The sequence below is a fragment of the Mesoplodon bidens genome, assembly GCF_964165515.1.
Source record: "Mesoplodon bidens genome assembly, chromosome: 5".
NCBI lineage: Eukaryota > Metazoa > Chordata > Mammalia > Artiodactyla > Ziphiidae > Mesoplodon > Mesoplodon bidens.
Genome location: NC_138161.1, coordinates 101,188,980 through 101,213,902, shown reverse-complemented (window position 1 = coordinate 101,213,902; position 24,923 = coordinate 101,188,980). Strand labels below are relative to the sequence as shown.

Here is a 24,923-nt window from a genome sequence, read left to right as displayed (position 1 = left end):
TAACTACCACAGTACTATACAGTCTGTGGTTGGTTGAATCCAAGGATGTGGAAGAATTGCAGATACAGAGGGATGAGTATAAATTATACTCAGATTAACCCCCCCACACACACACATTGTTCAAGGGTCAACTGTAGTCACAAAAGACCATACACTGTATAATTTCATTTACAAGAAGTGGTCAGAATAGGCAAGTCTATGTGTAGAGAAAGTAGATTAGTGGTTGCCTAGGGCTGAGAGTTGAGGGGAAAGGAGGAGTGACTGCTAATAGGTATGGGGTTTCTTTTTGCAATGATGAAAATGTTCTAAAATTGATTGTGGTGATGGTTGAACAACTCTATGAACATACGAAAAACCACTGGCTAGGAAAGAGAGACAGAAAGTTCCCCAGGTAATTCTAATCTTAATGTCTATTTACAGAAACCAATTTCTGAACCACAACACTCAAAGTGTATATGGTATTTTACCTTCTAGATTCCTTAGGGGTAAAGATGGCATCTTCTAACTCTTTCTCTCTCCCATATCCTTAAGGAATAATAATGGACACAGAACAGGAGTATGATATCTCTTAAATGACTTTTTTAAAGTAAAAGAGTGCTCTTGGTGAATGGTTTTTTTAAAATTTTAATCAAAATTGTAAAGAGTCAGGCTGCCACCTGGCAGAACTGATCAGCTTGGCTATCTTGATTCATTTAAACTCCCCAAGCAATTAATTCAGCTATAGCACATAGAGAGATGGTAAGCAGACAGTGCAAACCAAACTGACCGGTTCTGCCATTCAAAGTATGGTTGTTTCACCATATAACAGTGGATGTGGCCGCTGGCCCTTAGGAACTATTCTTTTGACAGCTCCCTAGGACACAGCTCTGGTTTGACTGACTTTGTTTACTAAATAAATTAATTCCTACTTCTGGAGTAGCTTCAATTTTTAAACAGAAAGCCATCTATTGACAGTCACTGATACACAGGATTTTATTGTTTGATATTAAACAATTAAGAGTTATTGTTTTTTTCCCTACAAGTACACCATACATGAAAATAAATATAATCTAGAATACAGCCACTAGGAGTGGAGAGAGAGGGAGATTCTATATCCACTCTGTGCCTTAAAGGGATAGCTTTACTTTAATAAAACCAAAAGGTAAACTGTATTTCTTTCATGGAAATTAAGCTCTCTTTGGCAAAATGTATATAAAAGAGCCTGATGAACATTTCCTAAGATGAGTTTAATTATGGAAACACATTTTTTAAAAAGTCATAAGGATTCAGTCTTTTGATCTTGCAGTGACCTAGTAGACTTTAATAATTTAAACTAACTTCGAAATTGCTACTTTCAATAGAGGCTCTGAAGGTACATACACAAAAAATGCTGAAATAAGTCTAGGTGTTAACAAATATAGGGAATTTTGTCATTTATTCAACCCAGCAGATTAAAAAATAGCAAAATATGACACCATAGTTATCTGAGCATAGGACAAAAATCTGGTTTACAATCAGGCAGAATTTTTCCCTTCTATAACTCTAGTGAGTTCAAATGTAGTCAGAAAAACAAAATGAATGAGGGCAATGTCAGATGAGAAATAAAAAGAAAATTCTAAATCCTCAGGTAATTTTGAAATGAAATGAGTTTACAGTTGGAAGATTCATTAGTAAGAATAATTCAAAAGATATCATTAGAGCCATAATTTAGAAGCCATGTTTCATGAGGAGATTATAATCTGAAAATCTCAAAACTAAGAATTGATAATACAAGATAAACAAGACAAGGCTAAATGATAAAAAATAACAAGACATTTTGTGTTCTCTCTCACTGGAAAGAACAACCGGGTACATGCTGCTGCTAGACTATAAACTGCTCTAAGGCAGTTGGAAAATGCTATTAGATTATATGGGTTGAGGAGCTACCCCAGGGGTAGAACATGTCACAATGTCACATCCCTCTTCTTTACTACAACAACTTTCACCAGAATCAACCAGAGCCTTGGAAAACAAATTCAGTCACAGAGACTAACTTTCTGTTAAAACTCCAAGCAAACTATCAAACCAACTTAATACCTGGAACATATCAGAAGTTTTCCGTGTTCCCCAGACACAGTGGAATAAATGATTTTCAGTGGGAAGTTCATTTTAGAAAAATGCTCATGAGCATTTCTAGGCATATAATTACGGGATATACTAAGAAACCACTTCTTAGTTTTCATTAGGGGATATTTAACAAATCAGAATTTAAGGATAATTCCCCTTTTGCCTCTGGTGCAGGCTTTAGGTTTTTGAAAACGTAAATAAAATGTACCGAGTGACATAAAGAGCTATAAATATGTATACATATACGACTACAGTTCCCATAATAAAAGCTTTTGGAAAAAAAAAGATTGAACTGGTATTCATCTTCCCCCAACTGCAATCCCAAGATATTGACTGTTATACAATTAAGAAACAAAGGCAAGGTGAAGGGTGAGAAACAACAGAAAGGACGGCAGAAAGGAAGACAAGTGCTCATCAGGCTAGAACCTGCTCTGTCTAGCTGGCCCGGCTTTCTCCAGCACCTTTCTGGTACCAGTTCTGGGCTTCTCCTATAATACAATTCACATCATCGCTCAGACAGATGAATCTCCCTTTAAGGAAAGCCAAGCCAGCATCCAGAGGTAACGTGCAGAACCGTAAATGAAAAATGTCCACGTCTAGCAGGCAGACAAGCAAAGGAAAACCAGCTGTCAGTTTCAGAGGCTCCTAGCTGTAACGGGGTTTCAGGTTTCTCTTTGCTTCTGTCTGTCTCTCTCATCGTGTCTCCTTCAATAATATCAGTTTTTTAATCACCTCAAATCACAAATACATTCTCCATCTGTCCTTGTGAAATAAATGCTGATGAAACAGAAAAACAGTGCGATACTCACAACAGTGAAGAATTCCTACACATGCCGTTCCATTTTCTTGCTTTAAAAAAGATGTAAGGTTAATTTTAAAAGCCTTGCAAAATTAGAAAAATAAGGGGGAGGGGATTCTACCCACACAATCCTCCCGCCCACCGCAAAGGAGCCCGAAGGCTTGCTGACGTCACAGATTCATGAATGGATGTAAATTGGGCTGGTTTAGGATTCCGCACAGACTTCGCTGTGGTGTGTGCTGTGAAAAAGAAAGGGAGGGTCCAGAGCAGCCCCGGCCAATAGACTTCAGGCAGTCATGGCCTGCCTTCTTTCAGAAGGAATCTGGTCACAGAATAAACAGAGCCCACCAATCAGGGGCGTCTGCCAATGCCTTAGGACAGACTGGCAGCCTGAGGAGGGAGGGTGTGTGTGTGTGTGTGTGTGTGTGTGTGCGCGCGCGCGCGTGTGTGCAAGCGCTGCAATAGTCATGAAAACATTATTATTGCTACTGAATGAGGGCAGACTGGCAGCCTGAGGAGGGAGGGTGTGTGTGTGTGTGTGCGCGCGCGTGTGCGTGTATGTGCGCGCAAGCGCTGCAATAGTCATGAAAACATTATTATTACTACTGAATTAGGGAATCAGAATTTTGATGAAATCAATGCATGCATATAGAAGATATCACAATCTTTTATTCATTAGAGCTATTTTCTTTAACCCTTTTCTTGCTGTTCAACAATGTGCCTGATCTGATGTGATAAAAACAAGTCAGAGAAAGAGTTTCTAAAACTGATGCCCAGTAGACAAGTATGCCCTGCACATCAAGACTTGTAAAAGCAAAATAGTAGAGAAATAATAATGGGAATAACAACCTAGCGATTAAGGAAATAGATAAGAAAATATTACATAAATGTAATTGTTTGGTAGAACAATATCACCTTGCTGACATTTGCGATGAATCAAAAGTGGGTGTGAAAGAGTAATTTACTGCTACATTTAAATAAGGTAGGACATTTCCTCATTGGTTTATTAAACTTCTGACATTCAATTAAGGTGCAGCTCCAAAAGACCTGTTAATGTTTCTTTGAGATAATTTTGTTTTAGTAAGATGTCTTATTACTAATAACAAAAACAGCTATAATTAAATTCACCCAAAGAGCTCATGATCTTAAAAATTTTTTTCTTATTTAAAAAATTTTAACAGCTTTATTGAGGTGTAATTGCTATACAAAGAACTACTATATTTAATGTGTACAATTTGATAAGCTTGGAACTATGCAAATACCCATGATACCATAATCACAGTCAAGGTAGTAGAAATATCTGACATTTCCCAGAGTTCCTCGTGTTCCTTTGGGTTTTTTGTTATTGCTGATATTGTTGTTAGTTTTTGTGGCAAGAACATTTAACATGAGAACTACTTTCAGCAAATTTTGAAATGCACAATAAAATACCGTATTGTTAGCTATAGGCACTATATTGTACAGCAGATCTCTAGAACTTATTCATCTAGTATAACTGAAACTTTATACCCATTGAGTAACAAGTCCCCATTTCCCTCTCCCCTCAGGCCCTGGAAACCACTATTGTATTCTCTGCTTTCATGAGTTTGACTATTTTGGATAACTCGTATAAGTGGAATCAAGCAGTATTTGTCTTTTTTGTGACTGGCTTATTTTATTTAGCATAATGTCCTCCAGGTTCATCCATGTTGTCACAAATGGCAGAATTTCCTTTTTAAAGGCTGAATAATATTCCACTGTACATACAGTATATACATTTTCTTTATCCATTCATCTGTCAATGGACACAGGTTGTTTCCATATGTTGGCTACTGTGAATAGTGCTGCAATAAATATGGGAGTGCAGATATCTCCTTGAGACCCTGATTTCAATTCTTTTGGATATATACCCAGAAGTGAGATTGCTGGATCCTATGGTAGCTCCATTTTTAATTTTATGAGAAATCTACATACTGTTTTTCATAGCTGCTGCACCGTTAAAAGTGTACAAGGGTTCCAATTTCTCCACAACCTTCCCAACACTTATTATCTTTTTAAAAAATAATAAACCATCCTAAGAGGTGTGAGGTGATATCTCACTGTGGTTTTGATTTGCATTTCCCTGATAATTAATGATGGTGGGCACCTTTTCATATACCTATTGGCCATTTGTATGTCTTCTTTGGAGAACTGTCTGTTCAAGTCCCTTACTCATTCTTGACATCAGTCTTGGCAATAATTTCTTGAAATGACACCAAAAGCAGAGGCAACAAAAGCAAAAATACACAAGTGGGACTATATCAAACTAAAAAGCTTCAGTCAACAGAATGACAAGGCAACCTACAGAGTAGAAGAAAATATTTGTAAACCAGATATATTGTCTGATAATGGGTTAATTTCCAAAAAATACAAGGAACTCATACAACTCAGTAGCAAAAACAAAACAAAACACCCCCCCAAAAAAAACAACAAAAAAACTTGTGACATTGTTTACTCTTTTTTTTAGCTTAGTATCATCAACAAAATTTAAAAAATTTTTATTGGAGTATAGTTGATTTACAATGTTGTGTTAGTTTCTGCTGTACAGCAAAGTGAATCAGTTATACATATACATATATCCACTCTTTATTTTTTTTATTTTTTTTTTATTAGTTTCTGCTTTATAACAAAGTAAATCAGTCATACATATACATCTGTTCCCACATCTCTTCCCTCATGCATCTCCCTCCCTCCCACCCTCCCCATCCCACCCCTCCAAGCGGTCACAAAGCACCGAGCTGATCTCCCTGTGCTCTGCGGCTGCTTCCCACTATCTATCTACCTTACGTTTGGTAGTGTATATATGTCCATGCCTCTCTTTCGCTTTGTCACAGCTTACCCTTCCCCCTCCCCATATCCACAAGTCCATTCTCAAGTAGGTCTGTGTCTTTATTCCCGTTTTACCCCTAGGTTCTTCATGACATTTTTTTTTTTTAATTCCGTATATATGTGTTAGCATACGGTATTTGTCTTTCCACTCTTTATTTTAGATTCTTTTCCCATATAGGTCATTACAGAGTATTGAGAAGAGTTCATTTTTTATTCTTCATTTAAAATTTTTTCAAAGTTACACAGAAGTGGAGATTAATATAATTTATTGCCCTGTATCCCATCATTTCACTTCACAATTACCAATACTTTACTAATACTGATCATAACTTTTTTGAACTTGGGGAATGACCTTAAATCCTTGAAACTGGAACAAGATGGTTAATATAAGGCCTTGGTTATAAGGTGTCCAGTGACCAAGAACATTCTGAACAGATATCTGCTCTATCTCTCAATCAGATTATTTGTACAGCTGAGAGAAGGAGAGAGGTTGCCTGTTTCTATGTGGTTATAAGGGTTCAAACCTGACACTAGTAAGTACTGCTCACTGCTTACCCCACTTGGGGGAAAAAAACACCCAACTTCCCAGGACTATTTTATACACAGGAAAGATGTTCAGTATATTGTTCTATATAGTCAAACAATAAAATATCACTGGCAAACAACATATTCAACAAATTTCTCTAAAGGAGCTTATTGTGGTATGTCACTATGGAAAAGACAGACCAAAGAAATTTACCCATGCGAGATGGGTGTGCTCAAGACCAATGTAGTACTGGTACATTCATAGCAGGTCTGAGTGCACCACACTAATCTATATCAATCAATATGTCCATGTACCAGGATTATTTTAGAACCCACAAATGGAAAGAAGATGAATATACATCTCTGTTTCCTTCAACAGCAATCAAAGCCAACCAGGATACACTGGAAGAATTGGATTTATTAAAAAAAACAAACAAAACAAACACTTCCAAATAATACAGACTAACTAATATAGGCAACGTCTTTGTGGAACACGTCAATGAGATGGCCAAATCTGTTACAGAAGCTAACACGTTGCCTGTAAGGTTTGAGAGCAACATCACTACTCAATCAAGGATCAGGGTAGGTCTCTGAAGCAATTCAACAGAACAGAGTATATAAATGGTTCTAATAACAGCCACCTAAGATATTGGTTTAATATGTAATCTGGCAAATAAAAATTATCTGGCTCTACAGACTTGCCATTTTAGTAAGATGAATTTAGTCTGGGTTAGCATGCCTCCCTAGAGCACAGAAATACCAACTGGGCCAACAAAAACTTCTCTATGTCAAACAACGTAGGAAATCATTGGGAAGATAAGTTGTATCCCCAAATTACAGAAACTGCACAGGTTATTCTTCAAGGAGGCCAATGTTGTTTTAGGGACAGAATTTGGAAGGTAGGGAAAGGGGACCATGAAAAACATACATCCTAGAGCAATACTTCCTGAGAACTTCTTGTGATGATAGAAATGTTCTATAATTTGCACTGTCTCATACATTAGCATTTGAAATGTGGCTAGTATGACTGAGGAACTGAATTTTAAATTTTATTTAATTTAAATTGAAAAATAAATAGTCACATGTGCCTAGTGGCTACTGAATGGGACATTGCACCTCTAGAGATATTAAGTCAAGTCCCATAGTCACAAGTAATTTTTTATTTCAGCACGTGGGCATACTAAGTGTGGAGTACTACAAAGCCATTATCAAGGTAAGCTCTTTAAAGAACCAAATGAACCTCTTCAAATTTCAATAATGACTAGAAGATGACTGGTCTCCTTTCCCAAGAAGATATTCAAAACTCATTATTAGGAAAAAATTTAAGAATAGAAGTTAAGGTACAATTATTCTGGCATAAAAATATGAGCTATTCTAGAGTTGGTTTTTTTCTTGAGAAAAAAAATGTTTTTTGTTTTTTGTTTTTGCGGTACGCAGGCCTCTCACTGCCGTGGCCTCTCCCGCTGAGGAGCACAGGCCCCGGACGCACAGGCCCAGCGGCCATGGCCCACGGGCCCAGCCGCTCCGCGGCACGTGGGACCCTTCGGACTGGGGCACGAACCCACATCCCCCGCATCGGCAGGCGGACTCAACCACTGCGCCACCAGGGAAGCCCAAAATGTGTGTGTGTGTTTTTTTTTTAAAGGAAAATGACTCAGTTAAGCCAGAACCTAAGAGAAGTTAAAGTATTATGACCCAGTGACAATTTTTGTCATAAACACCAAGAAAAAGAAAGAGTATGATGACTTCAGTGCTAATGCATGAAGATTCAGATTTCCTTCACAGGCACCAATGTGGTTAGAAGCTAGTAAAGAGATCTGGGTTCAAATCCTGACTCTGTTATTTATTAGTTATGTAAGTTCAGGTAAACCTGAGTGTCAGTTTCTCATTATTAGAGGGAGGAAGAAATGTACAGTGTGGGGAATATAGTCATTAATAATGTAACATCTTTGTATGGTGACAAAGGTGGTCAAAAGGTACGAACTTCCAGTTATATGATAAATAGGTACTAAGGATGTAATGTACAACATGATTAATATAATTAACACTGCTGTATGTTATACATGAAAGTTGGAGTAAATCCTAAGAGATCTCATCACAGGGGAAAAATGTTTTTTTCTTTTTTTTCTTTTATATGTATATACGATGATAGATATTAACTAAACTTATGTGGTAGTCATTTCATAATGTATGTAAGTCAAATCATTATGTACACCTTAAATTCATACAGTGTTGTATGTCAATTATATCTCAATAAAACTGGAAGAGGAAAAATAAAGTGGGGATAATAGGTTATGCCTATTACGTGAAAGTTAAGTAAAATAGCACATGTAAAGACTTCAGTACAGGGACTTCCCTGGTGGCGCAGTGGTTAAGAATCTGCCTGCCAGTGCAGGAGACATGGGTTTGATCCCTGGTCCGGGAAGATCGCACATGCCACGGAGCAACTAAGCCCATGTGCCACAACTACTAAGCCTGCGCTCTAGAGCCTGCAAGCCACAACTACTGAAGCCCGCGCACCTAGAGTTTGTGCTCCACAATAAGAGAAGCCACTGTGATGAGAAGCCCGCACACCGCAACGAAGAGTAGCCCCTGCTCAGCTCGCCCCAACTAGAGAAAGCCCACACACAGCAACGAAGACCCAGCACAGCCAAAAAAAAAAAAAAAAAAAAAAAAAAAGACTTAAGCACAGTACCTGCATGTAGAAGATACTCAGAAAATAATACTGATAGCTGTTTTTGTTTCATTGTTGTTGTTAGAATAAACAAAATAAAGATTCTTTATTGTGCTTATGATAAAGCTTGAACAGATCTTTGCAGGAAATTTTAAAAATATGTATTAGTGACACGTCTTCCAAAGAAAAGCTCACCCAAATCATTTTCCTCTGGGAGGTTGAGGAATACTTTCTGAGGTTCTGAAGGTGACTGGGGGAAAACCCTGAGGAAGTTAAGTGAGGTGACCAGAAATTCTCTTTATCAAAAAAAAGCTAAATTATCCTACATAAAGATATATTTTCATGAACTAATATAAAAAAAAATCTAATAGGTGAGAATACTAGTCAGAATTCTCCACTTCCGTATCAGAACATTAACCCTAACTTTCCCTGTTTCCAAAATATACGGTTCCTCTAACAACAATTCCTTTTTTTTTTTTTTTCCTCCTTCACTTAAACTATGATAGATTGTGACTAAGGCTCTGAGTGGGTCTTTCTAATCCGGAGAGTCCCAGGTCACATCTCCTACATCCTCATTCTTTTTATTTTTTTAATTTTTAAAATTTATTTTTATTTTTTATTCAGACAACAATTTCAATATTCACATTTCAATATTCAAAGGCCTCGGCAGACTATTACTTGAACTTCGTTGTTGTTGTTGCTGTCTAGCTCCCAGGAAATGTGTATATGAGAAAGTGATTTTTAAGAACCATCTAAGGAAAAACATCTCATAAATATTACTAAAATCTGTCCTTGCATCAAAGGAGATAGAGAGATAATCAGAAAGCTACATGTGACCTAAATATCATTAGCTTAGTACTAGTTAGCAGAATAACTATCATTGAGCTACACTTCTATGTTATGGTTTTCCTTTTATTATAAGGGACAGCCATATTGCTTTTATGTTGTCCGTTACCTTGGCATGATGTCTCACACGTAATAATTCACACGAGGAGTTCGTTTTAGAACTCAATACCAGGGACTTCCCTGGTGGTGCAGGGGTTAAGAATCCACCTGCTAATGCAGAGGACATGGGTTTGAGCCCTGGTCCAGGAAGATCCCACATGCTGTGGAGCAACTAAGCCCGTGCGCCACAACTACTAAGCCTGTGCTCTAGAGCCCGTGAGCCACAACTACTGAGCCTGCGTGCCACAACTACTGAAGCCCACACGCCTAGAGCCCGTGCTCTGCAACAAGAGAAGCCACTGCAACGAGAAGCCTGCGCACCACAACAACAAAGACCCAACGTAGCCAAAAAATAAATAAATTAATTAATTTTTTAAAAAAAGATTATCATACTAAGTGAAGTAAGCCAGACAGAGAAAGACAAATATCATATGATATCGCTTATATGTAGAATCTAAAAAAAAAAAAAGATACAAATGAACTTATACGTAAAACAGAAACAGACCCCACAGACATAGAAAACAAACTTATGGTTACCAAAGGGAAAAGGGTGGGGGGGGACCTGAAACTAACACAACATTGTAAATCAACTATACTTCAATAAAAATAAAAAAAATAATAAAGTCAGTGACTTTTATCAATTTGTACTATATATCAACTATTATGCTAAGGGCCCCATATAAATACCTCAATTAATACAATGATTTGAGTAGGTATTTTGATCCCCATTTTAAGATTTGGAATGTGAGACACAGAAAAGCTAAATAATTTGAAATCACAAAGCCAGTTTAAAAATAAAAAGGGCAGCAGTTTCCAAAACCTATGCTCTCATTATACTAGTCTCTTTGTAAGAGAAAAATAACTTGACTGGGAGTCTCAAACAAAAAGCATCCAAACAACTGGATATGTTTTCAGAGGAATATGTATAATCATCCATTTTAAAAGTTATGCTACAGTAATTATTGAAGAAGTCCATTTTAAGGGTATGATCCACAGGCCTGTGAATAATCCATGGCCTGGCAGCCTGATCTGTGATAGTGGTAAGAGCAATAATAGGCAAATGAAAAGCAAGCTGTTAGAACTTATTTCATGAAATGAATTGTTCAGGACCACCCAGGCAGACTATATGCACAGAGCCCTAGGAAAAGAGTCACCAGAAATATTTATTTTTGATGGACTCAGATATCTGACATATTTGTCTTAAAGAATCAAAGTTGTTGTTGTTGGGAAAATAAGAATTTAACAGATCTCATATATACATATATATATATATGTATATAATCTAAAATATGACACATATAAACCTACCTACAGAACAGAACAGACTCACAGACATAGAGAACAGACCTATGGCTGCCAAGGGGGAGGGGGTGGGAGAGAGATGGATTGGGAGGTTGGGGTCAGCAGATGCAAACTATTATATACAGGATGGATAAACAACGAGGTCCTACTGTATAGCACAGGGAACTATATTCAACATCCTGTGATTAGTCATAATGGAAAAGAATATGAAAAAGAATATATATAATATAACACATATATACCCAAATCACTTTGCTGTACAGCAGAAATTAATGCAACATTGTAAATCAACTATACTTCAATAAAAAATTAATTTAGTAGGCCATGACTATCATTTTAAAAATTAGATGAAATAAACAGAAAATAGTATATCCCATGTGGTGAAGTTAAGTATATTGTTTCAAGAAACTTGTTATACGTGTGTATTGGGACACTATAAAAGCTATGCTTCCCACTGTGAGTTGTGGTACAAAAACTTAAAAAATCACTATTCAATGATATATACATATAATACATATCTGTTTCTTGTTATTTTTTTATGTCCCATATTATATATCAAGCCTTTTGTGCTAAAAATCTTCTTTATATAGTTGTGCTCTTTCAGAGGTTTGGATATCTAATTTCCAAAAATAATAATTGGGAACAAATCTGGTCCTAGACATTCTTTGTAAAAAATCTTGTCCTTCACTTTACAATTTACAGAGTATTTTAAAATAGGGTATATGTTAGTCTCATTTTATGTGTGAGAAAATTAAGGTTCAAGAAGATGGGCTCATCTAATCCAGCTCTATCTAAACTGTAACCTACTGACATACTTTTAAATTCTATCCATTACCTCTTGTCCCTCCCCTATTAAAGATCTGTCTACGATCATTCAATGACTAAAATTTAAAATGAGTTTAAAAAGTGAAAATGCAAAGATGAAAAGGCCAGTTTGTAGTATCAAGGAGCTTTGCTAAGATGAATAACAACACAAAATGGTGAAAGTGCTAAGCTAGGCAGGAATGCTTTACTTGATGTTGGCGAACAATACCAGAAGGAAGTTAACTAACATTTGGGGGTGGGAATATTCTTCCATGCATGGGACTTTTCTACGTTATGCAAAATGTTTAGCAACCAACCCCCCCTCCCCCATGCCTTTAACAGCCCTAGTCTTAGCCATAGCTAAAAAAATCACCCATGTGTTTTGTCTCTGTAGGTACTAGGGGATTGGGCTTCACCCAGTTTGAGGCCTGCAGGTTAGGCTACAGAGTGGTGCTCTCTGCTGCCCTCTGTTGACATAGAAAGGTAAGATCAAGCCCTTAGCTGAAAAAAATGTGTCCTGTCCCTTGGAGAAAAATGTCCCAAGAACAGCCTGGTGTTGAGGCTCAGTGAGAACTCTGGGAATGTGGGGTGAGGCTGAGTAAAGGCTGGGAGCCACTCTTCCTGGTCCAGACTATAGCCAGTATTTGCCAGTTGCCTGTCTTTGGCAAGTTGGCATGTTTGTAAAGGGAATAAAGGCTTGTCTTATACAAACACACCTTTTCCTTATGCTGCAGTTTGCCCAGGGCTTGAACCAAGCCTTCTTCTCTTTCTGATAGAATGATCATTTTGAGCTGGGTGGTTACAGTCAGTTATAAAAGCAGGTAAACTTGAAGAGGGAAGATTTGAGGAAACTGGATATGAGCAAATAGGACAATTCTTCCAAGGCAGTTCTTAGCAAATGTAAAACTGGTAAGGTACACACCAGCACTTTTCATTCCCATATCGGATTACAGTGTACAAGTTCACAGAGAAAAAACTGGAAGTCAGAGCGGAGAAGATGTTAACACAGCGTCAGTAAAGTGTGGCCTGCTTTTAAAACGGGCTTTAAATGGCTACCCATAAACAGGCTCACTCTGTGTAGACCCACACTCAGCACTGCAGTCAGCTCTTTACTATTCACACCAGTGAAGGGAACAGAGAAGACAGAACCCAAAAATCTTTCAGAGAAAGATCTGTTTTAAAGTTTCTCATAAATAGAGGAGGACCTTCAAGATGGCGGAAGAGTAAGACATGGAGATCACCTTCCTCCCCACAAATACATCAAAAGTACATCTACATGTGGAACAACTCCTACAGAACGCCTACTGAATGCTGGCAGAAGACCTCAGACTTCCCAAAAGGCAAGGGACTCCCCACGTACCTGGGTAGGGCAAAAGAAAAAAGAAAAATCAGACACAAAAGAATAGGGACGGGACCTGTACCTCTAGGAGGGAGCTTGTGAAGGGGGAAACGTTTCTACACACTAGGAAGCCCCTTCACTGGTGGGGATGGGGTGGGGGGAGCTTCGGAGCCACGGAGGAGAGCCCAGAAACAGGGGTGCAGAGGGCAAAGCAGAGAGATTCCCACACAGAGGATCGGTGCTGACCAGCACTCACCAGCCCGAGAAGCTTGGTTACTCAGCCACTGAGATGGGTGAGGGCTGGGAGCTGAGGCTCGGGCTTCGCAGGTCAGATCCCAGGGAGAGGACTAGGGTTGGCAGCGTGAACACAGCCTGAAGGGGACTAGTGCGCCACAGCTAGCCGGGAGGGAGTCCGGGAAAAAGTCTGGAGCTGCCGAAGAGGCAAGAGACCATTGTTTCGGGGTGCGCGAGGAGAGGGGATTCCGAGAACCACCTAAATGAGCTCCGGAGATGGGCGCGAGCCGCGGCTATCAGAGCAGACACCAGAGACGGGCGTGAAACGCTAAGGCTGCTGCTGCAGCCACCAAGAATCCTGTGTGCAAGCACAGGTCACTATCCACACCTCCCCTCCTGGGAGACTGTGCAGCCCACCACTGCCAGGGTCCCGTGATCCAGGGACAATTTCCCGGGGAAAACAAGTTGCACACCTCAGGCCGTTGCAACATCATGCTGGCCTCAGTCGCTGCAGGCTCTCCTCGCATTCCATACCCTACCCTCCCTCCAGCCTGAGTGAGCCAGAGGCCCCTAATCAGCTGCTACTTTAACCCCGTCCTGTCTGAGCGAAGAACAGATGCCCTCAGGTGACCTACACACAGTGGCGGGGCCAACTCCAAAGCTGAACCCCAGGAGCTGTGCGAACAAAGAAGAGAAAGGGAAATTTCTCCCAGCAGCCTCAGGAGCAGCGGATTAAATCTCCACAATCAACTTGATGTTCCCTGCATCTCTGGAATACCTGAATAGACAATGAATCAACCCAAAACTGAGGCGGTGGACTTTGGGAGCAACTGTAGACTTGGGGTTTGCCTTCTGCGTCTAATTTGTTTCTAGTTTTATGTTTATCTTAGTTTAGTATTTAGAACTTATTATCACTGGTAGATTTATTTATTTATTTGGTTGCTCTCTTCCTTTTAGATATATATATATATATTTTTTTTTTCCTTTTTCTCTTTTTGTGAGTGTGTATCTTTATGGTCCTTTCTGTGATTTTGTCTGTTTATGTTTGCTTTTGCCATTTGTCCTAGGGTTCTGTCTGTCTGTTTTTTTCTTTAGTATAGTTTTTAGTGCTTGTTATCACTGGATTGTTTTATTGGTTTGATTGCTGTCTTCTTTTATTAAAATTACTTTTTAATTTTTTTTATTTTAACAATTTTTTATCTTTTTTATTTTAATAACTTTATTTATTTTATTTATTTATTTTTTTTTCCTTTCTCCCTTTTCTTCTGAGCTGTGTGGCTGACAGGGTCTTGGTACTCTGGCCGGGTGTCAGGCCTGAGCCTCTGAGGTGGGAGAGACAAGTTCAGGACATTGGTCCACAAGAGACCTCCCGGCGAGAGCTCTCTCAATCGGCGAGAGCTCTCCCAGAGATCTCTGTCTCAATGCTAAGACCCAGCTCCACTCAATGATGAGCAAGCTCCAGTGCTGGACACCCCATGCCAAACAACTAGCAAGACAAGAACACAACCCCACCCATTAGCAGACAGGCTGCCTAAAATCATAATAAGTTCACAGATATCCCAAAACACACCACCAGACACAGTCCTGCCCACCAGAAAGACAAGATCCAGCCTCATCCACCAGAACACAGGCACCAGTCCCCTCCACCAGGAAGCCTACACAACCCACTGAACCAGCCTTATCCACAGGGGGCAGACACCAAAAACAATGGGAACTACGAACCTGCAGCCTGTGAAAAGGAGACCCAAACACAGTAAGTTAAGCAAAATGAGAAGACAGAGAAACACACAGCAGATGAAGGAGCAAGGCAAAAACCCACCAGACCAAACAAATGAAGAAGAAATAGGCAGTCTACCTGAAAAAGAATTCAGAGTAATGAGAGTAAAGATGATCCAATATCTTGGAAACAGAATGGGGAAAATACAAGAAACGTTTAACAAGGACCTAGAAGAACTAAAGAGCAAACAAACAATGATGAACAACACAATAAATGAAATTAAAAATTCTCTAGAAGGAATCAATAGCAGAATAACAGAGGCAGAAGAACGGATAAGTGACCTGGAAGATAAAATAGTGGAAATAACTACCACAGAGCAGAATAAAGAAAAAAGAATGAAGAGAATTGAGGACAGTCTCAGAGAACTCTGGGACAACATTAAACACACCAACATTCAAATTATAGGGGTCCCAGAAAAAGCAGAGAAAAAGAAAGGGACTGAGAAAATATATGAAGAGATTATAGTTGAAAACTTCCTTAATATGGGAAAGGACATAATCAAGTCCAGGAAGTGCAGAAAGTCCCATACAGCACAAATCCAAGGAGAAACACGCCAAGACACATATTAATCCAATTATCAAAAATTAACTACAAAGAAAAAATATTAAAAGCAGCAAGGGAAGAGCAACAAATAACATACAAGTGAATCCCCATAAGGTTAACAGCTGTTCTTTCAGCAGAAACTCTGCAAGCCAGAAGGGAGGGGCAGGACATATTTAAAGTGATGAAAGGGAAGAAAGCTACAACCAACATTACTCTACCCAGCAAGGGTCTCATTTAGACTTGATGGAAAAATTAAAACCTTTACAGACAAGCAAAAGTTAAGAGAATTCAGGACCACAAAACCAGCTTTACAACAAATGCTAAAGGAACTTCTCTAGGCAGGAAACGCAAGGAAGGGAAAGACCTACAATAACAAACACAAACCAATTAAGAAAATGGTAAGAGGAACATGCATATTGATAATTATCTTAAATGTAAATGGATTAAATGCTCCAACCAAAAGACATAGACTGACTGAATGGATACAAAAACAAGGCCCATATATATGCTGTCTACAAGAGACCCACTTCAGACCTAGGGACACATACAGACTGAAAATGAGGGGATGGAAAAAGATATTCCATGCAAATGGAAGCTGGAGTAGCAATTCTCGTATCAGACAAAGTAGACTTAAAATAAAGACTATTACAGGAGACAAAGAATTACACTAAATAATGATCAAGGGATCAATCCAAGAAGAAAATATAACAATTGTACATATTTACGCACCCAACATAGGAGCACCTCAATACATCAGGCAAATGCTAACAGCCATAAAAGGGGAAATGAACAGTAACACAATAATAGTAGGGGAGGGAATTCCCTGGTGGCGCAGTGGTCAAGACTCCATGCTCCCAAAGCAGGGGGGCTGGGTTCAATCCCTGGTCAGGGAACTAGATCCCACATGCATGCTGCAACTGAGAATTCACATGCCACAACTAAGGAGCCTGCCTGCCGCAACTAAGACCTGGCACAACCAAATAAATAAATAAAAATTAAAAAAAAATAATAGTAGGGGACTTTAACACCCCACTTTCACCAATGGACAGATCACCCAAAATGAAAATAAATAAGGAAACACAAGCTTTAAATGATACATTAAACAAGATGGACTTAATTGATATTTATAGGACATTCCATCCAAAAACAACAGATTACACTTTCTTATCGAGTGTGCATGGAACATTCTCCAGGATAGATCACATCTTGGGTCACAAATCAAGCCTTCATAAATTTAAGAAAATTGAAATCATATCAACTATCGTTTCCGACCACAATGCTATAAGACTAGATATCAATTACAGGAAAAAAAAACTGTAAAAAATACAAACACATGGAGGCTAAACAATACACTACTAAATAACCAAGAGATCACTGAATAAATCAAAGAGGAGATCAGAAAATACCTAGAGACAAATGACAGCAAAAACACGATGATCCAAAACCTGTGGGATGCATCAAAAGCAGTTCTAAGAGGGGAGTTTATAGCAATACAATCCTACCTCAAGAAACAAGAAAAATCTCAAATAAACAACTTAACCTTACACCTAAAGCAATTAGAGAAAGAAGAACAAAAAAACCCCCAAAGTTAGCAGAAGGAAAGAAATCATAAAGATCAGATTAGAAATAAATGAAAAAGAAATGAAGGAAATGATAGCAAAGATCAATAAAACTAAAAGCTGCTTCTTTGAGAAGACAAACAAAATTGATAAACTATTAGCCAGACTCATAAGGAAAAAAGGGAGAAGATTCAAATCAACAGAATTAGAAATGAAAAAGGAGAAGTAACAACTGACACTGCAGAAATACAAAGGATCATGAGAGGTTACTACAAGCAACTATATGCCAATAAAATGGACAACCTGGAAGAAATGGACAAATTCTTAGAAAATCACAACCTTCTGAGACTGAACCAGGAAGAAATAGAAAATAGAAACAGACCAATCACATGTACTGAAACTGAAACAGTGATTAAGAATCTTCCAACAAACAAAAGCCCAGGACCAGATGGCTTCACAGGTGATTTCTATCAAACATTTAGAGAAGAGCTAACATCTATCTTTCTCAAACTCTTCCAAAATATAGCAGAGGGATGAACACTCCCAAACTCATTCTATGAGGCCACCATCACCCTGATACCAAAACCAGACAAAGATGTCGCAAAGAAAGAAAACTACAGGCCAATATCACTGATGAACATAGATGCAAAAATCCTCAACAAAATACTAGCAAACAGAATCCAACAGCACATTAAAAGGATCATACACCAGGATCAACTGGGCTTTATCCCAGGAATGCAAGGATTCTTCAATATATGCAAATCAATCAATGTGATACACCATATTAACAAACTGAAGGAGAAAAATCATATGATCATCTCAATAGAAGCAGAAAAAGCTTCTGACAGAATTCAACACCCATTTATGATAAAAACTCTCCAGAAAGCAGGCATAGAGGGAACTTTCCTCAACATAATAAAGGCCATATATGACAAACCCACAGCAAGCATCATTCGCAATGGTGAAAAACTGAAACCATTTCCACTAAGATCAGGAGCAAGACAAGGTTGCCCACTCTCACCACTATTATTCAACATAGTTTTGGAAGTTTTAGCCACAGCAATCAGAGAAGAAGAAATAAAAGGAATCCAAATCAGAAAAGAAGTAAAACTCACTGTTTGCAGATGACATGATACTATACATAGAGAATCCTAAAGATGCTACCAGAAAACTACTAGAGCTAATCAATGAATTTGGTAGAGTAGCAGGATACAAAATTAATGCACAGAAATCTCTTGCATTCCTGTACACTAATGATGAAAAATCTGAAAGAGAAGTTAAGGAAACATTCCCATTTACCATTGCAACAAAAAGAATAAAATACCTAGGAATAAACCTACCTAAGGGGACAAAAGACCTGTATGCAGAAAACTATAAGACACTGATGAAAGAAAATAAAGACGATACAAACAGATGGAGAGATATACCATGTTACTGGATTGGAAGAATCAACATTGTGAAAATGACTATACTACCTAAAGCAATCTACAGATTCGATTCAATCCCTATCAAACTGCCAATGCCATTTTTCACAGAACTAGAACAAAAAATTTCACAATTTGAATGGAAACACAAAAGACCCGAATAGCCAAAGCAATCTTGAGAAAGAAAAACAGAGCTGGAGAATCAGGCTCCCTGACTTCAGACTATACTACAAAGCTACAGTAATCAAGGCAGTACTGGCACAAAAATAGAAATATAGATCAATGGAACAGCATAGAAAGCCCAGAGGTAAACCCATGCACATATGGTCACCTTATCTTTGATAAAGGAGGCAAGAATATACAATGGAGAAAAGACAGCCTCTTCAATAAGTGGTGCTGGGAAAACTGGACAGCTACATGTAAAAGAATGAAATTAGAACACTCCCTAAAACTGTATACATAAATTACAGCAAGATCCTTTGTGACCCACCTCCTAGAGAAATGGAAATAAAAACAAAAATAAACAAATGGGACCTAATGAAACTTAAAAGCTTTTGCACAGCAAAGGAAACCATAAACAAGATGAAAAGACAAACCTCAGAATGGGAGAGAACATTTGCAAATGAAGCAACTGACAAAGGATTAATCTCAAATATTTACAAGCAGCTCATGCAGCTCAATATCAAAAAAACAAACAACCCAATCCAAAAATGGGCAGAAGACCTAAATAGACATTTCTCCAAAGAAGATATACAGATTGCCAACAAACACATGAAAGAATGCTCAACATCATTAATCATTAGAGAAATGCAAATCAAAACTACAATGAGATATCCTCTCACACTGGTCAGAATGGCCATCATCAAAAAATCTACAAAAAATAAATGCGGAGAGGGTGTGGAGAAAAAGGAACCCTCTTGCACTGTTGGTGGGAATATAAATTGATACAGCCACTATGGAGAACAGTATGGAGGTTCCTTAAAAAACTAAACATAGAACTACAATACGACCCAGCAATCCCACTCCTGGGCATATACCCTGAGGAAAACATAATTCAAAAAGAGTTATGTACCACAATGTTCATTGCAGCATTACTTACAATAGCCAGGACTTGGAAGCAACCTAAGTGTCCATCGACAGATGAATGGATAAAGAAGATGTGGCACATATATACAATGGAATATTACTCAGCCATAAAAAGAAATGAAATTGAGTTATTTGTAGTGAGGTGGATGGACCTAGAGTCTGCCATACAGAGTGAAGTAAGTCAGAAAGAGAAAAACAAATACCATATGCTAACACATATATATGGAATCTAAAAAAAAAAAAAAAAGGTTCTGAAGAACCTAGGGGCAGGACAGGAATAAAGATGCAGATGTAGAGAATGGACTTGAGGACACGGGGAGGCGGAAGGGTAAGCTGGGACATAGTGAGAGAGTGGCATGGACATATATACACTACCAAATGTAAAATAGATAGCTAGTGCGAAGCAGCCACACAGCACAGGGAGATCAGCTCAGTGCTTTGTGACCACCTAGAAGGGTGGGTTAGGGAGGGTGGGAGGGAGATGCAAGAGAGAGGGGATATGCGGATATATGTATATGTATAGCTGACTCACTTTGTTATACAGCAGAAACTAACACACCACTGTAAAGCAATTATACTCCAATAAAGATGTTAAAATAAATAAATAAATAAAAATTAAAAAAATAAAGTTTCTCATAAATGTAATTATATGTGATGTCCATGGAATACACTTAAAACCAAATGTTTAAGCCACTCTGGAAAGTTCTTGGTTTTCCATTACACGTAATCATGCTACCCAGAAAAGGCAGTAGTTGCTATTAGTAGCAACCTGCCCCCAATCGATCAATCTATTTATCTATAATAGATATTTAAAAATTTTACTACTTCATAGGTTCCATTATAGTCTCCTAAACTAGGCTGAGAATTAACGTTTTACATGTAACATTCACTACACAAGCAATAAGTAGGTGGAGCAGCGTAATGGGAGGGAGGATTATTGGACATAGTGCTTACTTAAATTCTCTGAATATCAGAGCATTTTATATAAATTTATAAATTTATAAATAAATAAATAAATTTATAAATTTACTGAATGCCATTTATGTTCAAGATACCTTGACATGTGCTGTGGGGTACACATATAGGGATAAATCACAGATCCTGATCTCAGCCTATTTCATTAGATAAGATAGAAAAACAATAAACAGTAAAATAAAAACTCTCAGAGTGGTTTAAAATCATAACAGAAGTCATAGTGATGGAGACTGTCCCCCAGTATACAATCTCCTCTCTTTCCTTTTAGTTACAGAACCCTTACCCCACCCGGACTCTTAAAGTTGTAGGTGGGTACAAGCCACGTTGCTAAAGACTTTTCTATTCTCCTGGTTGTAGATGTGACCACATGACTGAGTTCTAGCCAATGGGGTTTGAGTAGAAGTATGTTTGTAACTTCCAGGTCTTCTTGGAGATAAAGCTGCTTGTGCTGAACTCTCTTAAGTCCCATGCTGAGTGAGCTTCTACCATGCAGATAGTACTCCAGGCAATGGCAAAGCAACAAAACAGGAGGAGCCTTGGGCTTTGAATGTTCTGATGAATCAGAGTTGTCCATCTGTCCTGGGGTGCCTGCCTACTTTAAGACTGTTAATGAAGACTGAAACAACATTCTTCCCTTTTGGAGCCACTAAAAATTTTGAGACTCTGTGTTACTCCTACTTAGTCTGCATTCCTCCTAATATTGCATATCCTGTTACCAGGCGGTATACGGTTATTTCCTAAATGAGATAAATAAGCAATGACTGTTTCAGCCATCTTGAGAAGAAATACTGACTCAGAGAATCAAGGATCTGGGAAAAACCTTAAAACTCAAATCTACTCTGTCCTCTTTTTTTTACATATGAAGAAACTGAGGTTCAGATATTTGTCCATAGTCTTGGAATTTGTGGCTGAACCAGGAGTTGATCCCAGATCTCCTGAATGTTCTTTGTATTTCTTTGTGGGATAATAGTGACCACTAATGCTGCCTCTTTTTCTTGGACAGTCAGTTATGGTTTACTCAGTATTCCTGGGACATAGAATACTGTCCTTGGTTCTAAAGAAAAGCCAACAAGCATTTTAAAAATCACATTTTTGTCTCAAAAGTATCTGCAGTCTAACACAAGAGAAAATACTAGCTTAACTATACGGTACTAAAACCTGGACAAACAAACAAGACCCATCAAGATATAAGTGGAAATGGTCATAAAAGTATTATAGAAGCATAACAAGTGCTTTGGAAATACAGAAAATATGATTCAAGAATATCTGAATCAATTCTTAAGAACTCTGTTGGAACCTAGTTAAACCTGCAAGGGGCTGGGAATGTATTTTCAATCTTCATGAAATTCTTCTTTTTCCTTAGCCTGCAAAATTTTAATGCTTTAATCTTTTAAAAACCACCTGTAAAGCCTAGGGATCTCTTCTGTGTTGGCTAGCCAACAACAGCCGTTCTTCACCAGAAACCTTCTCTTCTAAGCTGTACTGTAGCTGAGGAGGAAGAGTTAATGACCAGAGTTGCAAGTGTTCCTCTTTTCCCCTCAAAACTCACAACCACTAGGGCTATCTTACAGCCACCTTTCCTGGCCTCTGGGACAGAATACCCACCTGTCATTGTAGTCTGGAAACAAAAGCAGGTGTGTCCCCAGATCCTCTGTGGCGGTGTTGCTTGTGCCTTTCGTGAATGAACTATAGACAGTATCTAACCAACTTCAGGGGGAATGTTATACTCTACAGAAAATTATTACAAATACTCTTGAGACATGTACTGACCCGGAATTTTTTTTTTTTTTTTTTTTTTTTTTTTGCAGTACACGGGCCTCTCACTGTTGTGGCTTCTCCCGTTGCGGAGCACAGGCTCCGGACGCGCAGGCTCAGCGGCCAGCGCGTCAGCGGCCATGGCTCGGGCCCAGCCACTCTGCGGCATGTGGGATCTTCCCGGATCGGAGCACGAACCCGTGTCCCCTGCATCGGCAGGCGGACTCTCAGCCACTGCGCCACCAGGGAAGCCCCTCCCGGAATTTTAAAATTAGCAAATTGAAGCCCCAATGAAGACCACTCAAAATGGAAGCAGTGGCCTAAAAAGGTCACATTTTCTGAGCATGTATTTTTAGTCTGTTAAATTACTCAAGGCTCTGTATTAAATGGTCATTGTTCAAAAGGCCACTCCTCTAGAAAAGAGGCTGGTTGTCTTGAGTGGCTTCCGCTCTAAATATAAAAAGAGGTGGTGGTGGGGGGTAAGATTCCCCAAAATAGTAAAACATACTACAATAAGTAAGCACTGCAACACTGGAAAATAAAATGCAACTTCCCAAAAAGAGTATTTGTTGGAGCTTACTTCCTAACTGGGCTATGAAATACTCACAAGTTTCACACTAAATTTACATTTCTGGAGTAGCCTCTATCACAAAGCTCTTCACATTTAGGGCAAGTTCCTTTATATTGCCCCCTATAAACACCTGATTACATTTTGAATCAAATGAAAGAATGCTTTCTGTTGTTGCCACATACTGCAAACTTGAAAAATGTTTGAAAAACTTAAAAGAGAAAATGCAATACAATAATATTACTGAAGAAAAATTTATAAGTCAGACAAATAGACTGAGATCAATGTCATTATGCTTTACTTGAATAAACGACTAATTATTCCAAAACCCTGAATGATGACCAATAAGGTGATGTTGCATAAAGAAGGTCAATAAGCTACACAGAACAGTATTAAGTGTCTTTGCAAGCTATGCTTGACAGATATACACATACATACACATATGTGTACATATACATATGTATGTATGTATTCCATATGTACGTACATCATTTTTCTCTAGTCTATCTTATATGGAAAAATCAGTCTATCCTTTGTGTTAAGGAAAACCCCATTTATAGCTACCAGAAAGTACAAAATACACTGTTACTAATTTGAACAACCATAAGTTCAAAATTATCAAAGTAGATAAACATACAAATGAGGGGAAGAGGAAAAAGCTCATGAACAGGCAATTTACAAAAAAAGATATGCAATGGACAGTAAGAAAAATGTGCGACTTCAGTAATCAAAGAAATGCAAATTAAACCCAAATAAGATACCAGTTTCTCCTTGCAAAGTGGCTAAGATTGCTCTTTTATACACTGCTTTGGAAAAGGTATGGGAAAACAGATACTCTTATACACTGCTGATGGTTAAATACTTGTTACAACCATTTTGAAGTACAATTATTTGGCAGCAGGTATCAGTAGGCTTAAAATGTAAATATTCTTTGATCTAAAATTCAACTTCAAGGAATTTATTCTAAACAAGTAATCAGGAATTTGCAAAAAGGGTCTAGCTATCAAGATTTCATCACATAATTATTTAAAACATCAATCACTGGGAAAATAAAATATCCATAAAGGGAAGTTTAATTAAATAATGTAAAACTATACAGCATTTAAAATGTTTACAAATTATATATTAAAATATGTAAGGACAGATAAAAATATTGAAAACAAATTGTGAAAAAGGAAGGTAACATGATAATAGGTACCATGTAATCTGACACATCTATATGACTAGAAGAATAGATGTAATATTAGCCATGGTTATTTCTGGATGTCGGGATAGTGATGGATTTTATTTTCTTCTCTTTTAATCTAAATTTCTAAATTATCTATGAAGTACAAATTTATTACTTTGGGAACAAAATTAAGTTTTAAAACTTGCTAATTTAGTAAATACTATTATTTTAACTTATTTAAATTATTTGAACTTTAAAACACTTGTTACAGTTTTTCCCCCCTCTAATTTTAAGGGAGATATCAAACGTCAAGGCACAGTTGGCTTGGCAATGATTCTGTAATATACTCTGCTATAGTGGGTAATATGTCTTCTTCAACTAGAGTGAGGGATGCTTGTGGCTGGGAATAAGCTTTAAGGAGGTGGGAGGGTTTGGGACCGAAAACCTTGACCAGAAGGTAGGTAGGGATACCTGTGTGTATTTACTTATTTTGTGTTGCAAGAAAATAGAAAAG

The 24,923-nt window shown here is 38.1% G+C and overlaps 1 protein-coding gene across 3 annotated transcripts in view; it reads right to left on the bottom strand.

Moving 5' to 3' along the window:
- Positions 1-24,923, bottom strand: part of MAP3K13 (mitogen-activated protein kinase kinase kinase 13) — a 172,383-nt gene that overhangs the window by 92,141 nt on the left and 55,319 nt on the right. The window contains exon 2 of one of the 3 annotated variants that reach the window (XM_081236060.1): positions 9,575-9,682. The exons of the other annotated variants lie outside the window; for them this stretch is intronic. The gene's annotated coding sequence lies outside the window, so the exon portion shown is untranslated. The remainder of the gene's footprint in view (positions 1-9,574; positions 9,683-24,923) is intronic. 3 annotated transcript variants of the gene reach the window in all.